The sequence below is a fragment of the Schistocerca cancellata genome, unplaced genomic scaffold, assembly GCF_023864275.1.
Source record: "Schistocerca cancellata isolate TAMUIC-IGC-003103 unplaced genomic scaffold, iqSchCanc2.1 HiC_scaffold_681, whole genome shotgun sequence".
Taxonomy (NCBI): domain Eukaryota; kingdom Metazoa; phylum Arthropoda; class Insecta; order Orthoptera; family Acrididae; genus Schistocerca; species Schistocerca cancellata.
In genome coordinates this window covers 210001-212500 of record NW_026046692.1, presented here as the reverse complement: position 1 = coordinate 212500, position 2500 = coordinate 210001, and the positions used below count along the sequence as shown (strand labels likewise).

The 2500-nt window shown below is 62.9% G+C and overlaps 1 pseudogene; it reads left to right on the top strand.

Annotated features, from left to right (window-relative positions):
* The window catches only part of LOC126139242 (large subunit ribosomal RNA), a 7934-nt pseudogene that overhangs the window by 1701 nt on the left and 3733 nt on the right, over positions 1–2500 (top strand).

Genomic DNA, 2500 nt, shown 5'->3' with positions numbered 1-2500 from the left:
GGTCCTTGCGGCCGGCCGCGAAGCCCTGACGAGTAGGAGGGTCGCGGCGGTGGGCGCAGAAGGGTCTGGGCGTGAGCCTGCCTGGAGCCGCCGTCGGTGCAGATCTTGGTGGTAGTAGCAAATACTCCAGCGAGGCCCTGGAGGGCTGACGCGGAGAAGGGTTTCGTGTGAACAGCCGTTGCACACGAGTCAGTCGATCCTAAGCCCTAGGAGAAATCCGATGTTGATGGGGGCCGTCATAGCATGATGCACTTTGTGCTGGCCCCCGTTGGGCGAAAGGGAATCCGGTTCCTATTCCGGAACCCGGCAGCGGAACCGATACAAGTCGGGCCCCTCTTTTAGAGATGCTCGTCGGGGTAACCCAAAAGGACCCGGAGACGCCGTCGGGAGATCGGGGAAGAGTTTTCTTTTCTGCATGAGCGTTCGAGTTCCCTGGAATCCTCTAGCAGGGAGATAGGGTTTGGAACGCGAAGAGCACCGCAGTTGCGGCGGTGTCCCGATCTTCCCCTCGGACCTTGAAAATCCGGGAGAGGGCCACGTGGAGGTGTCGCGCCGGTTCGTACCCATATCCGCAGCAGGTCTCCAAGGTGAAGAGCCTCTAGTCGATAGAATAATGTAGGTAAGGGAAGTCGGCAAATTGGATCCGTAACTTCGGGATAAGGATTGGCTCTGAGGATCGGGGCGTGTCGGGCTTGGTCGGGAAGTGGGTCAGCGCTAACGTGCCGGGCCTGGGCGAGGTGAGTGCCGTAGGGGTGCCGGTAAGTGCGGGCGTTTAGCGCGGGCGTGGTCTGCTCTCGCCGTTGGTTGGCCTCGTGCTGGCCGGCGGTGCAGGATGCGCGCGCCTGCGCGGCGTTCGTGCCCCGGTGCTTCAACCTGCGCGCAGGATCCGAGCTCGGTCCCGTGCCTTGGCCTCCCACGGATCTTCCTTGCTGCGAGGCCGCGTCCGCCTTAGCGTGCTCCTCCGGGGGCGCGCGGGTGCGCGGATTCTCTTCGGCCGCCATTCAACGATCAACTCAGAACTGGCACGGACTGGGGGAATCCGACTGTCTAATTAAAACAAAGCATTGCGATGGCCCTAGCGGGTGTTGACGCAATGTGATTTCTGCCCAGTGCTCTGAATGTCAACGTGAAGAAATTCAAGCAAGCGCGGGTAAACGGCGGGAGTAACTATGACTCTCTTAAGGCGGCCAAGTGGCGGCGGTGTGGCTGCATCCGGACTTGGCTTTTCGAAGTGCGGTCTTGATGTAGTCGTGCTGCTGCTGCGAGGTGCCTTCCTTGGGTTGTAGTTACAGGGAGAGTGATGCGCAATACATGGGCCTAGCCCTCTTAGCCTCTCCTCTCCTGCGGTCTTCTCCCCTTCTCGTGGGCCCGCTGATTTTCGCAGAGTGGAAGACCGCACCAGGGGCTTGGGGGGGTTACCAGCCCCCCCTCGCATTATCCCTTTCAAGTTGGGGGCAGCAGACAAATAAATACGAGTGGTGGCCCTTCCGCTGAAGGTGCCACCCCAGCTTCCCCAGCTCCTAGCCGGCCAACCGGCCGTGCCGAAGATCTTGTAACTGTTGCAGCTATCTACGCCTGTAGTGAGTGCCACCGCAGCTTCACCACCAAGAACGGTCTCGGGGTCCATCGCCGCCGCCAACACCTTGCGGCCGCCAACGCGGAGATCGTCACGGAGAGGCATCGCGCGAGGTGGACGGAGGAAGAAGTCCTATCGCTCGCCAAGGCAGAGGCCGAACTGTTCCTTGAGAGGGACGCCCGGTTCTTCTTTGTCAATCAAGAACTCATCAGGATGTTCCCCGACCGAACGCTCGAAGCAATCAAGTGCCGACGGCGGCAAGCTGCCCACAAGCAGCTTGTCCGCCAATTCATGGAGGCGCTTGAGATCGGTCGGGGGGAAGAGCCGGCGTCCCGCCGGGGAGCAGCGAGCCCGCTGCCTGACGCGGGCGAGGCCGCTGCGCCGCCTGTCGACGCAGCCGAGGACTTCGCGGCCGACACCACCGGGCCGCCGCCGGAGGGGCCGACTGACGCCGCCATCTGGGAGCATCTGGCGGGGCTACCTGCTTCCGCCCAGCGTTTCTCTGCCCTGGATCGAGTCATTGGTCTAGGGCGGGGCACGCCGCCCGATGTCATCCTGGGCATGCTCCCGGATGCCCTTGCGTCGGTCGGGTCCAGAGGGGAGAGATCGATCACCAGGACACAGCGGCCGCGCCAACCATCTAAGCGGCCGCCTGCAGCGCCGCCGACGCAGAAGCGCAAGCGGCGCCGCTGGGAGTATGCGAGAACGCAGGATGCCTTCCGAAGGTCGCGTGCACGTTGCGTGCGCGGCCTCTTGGATGGCACCCTGCTCCAGCCGCCACCTGCCATCCCTGGTCTGCTGGACTTCTGGGCGGACCTCTTCACTAAGAAGCCCATTTCCACCGCGGGCTTCATTCGTGACCGCCTCCTCCCGCACTCGGAACCTGTCGCTCTCGAGTGCCTATGGGGGCCGGTCACACATGAG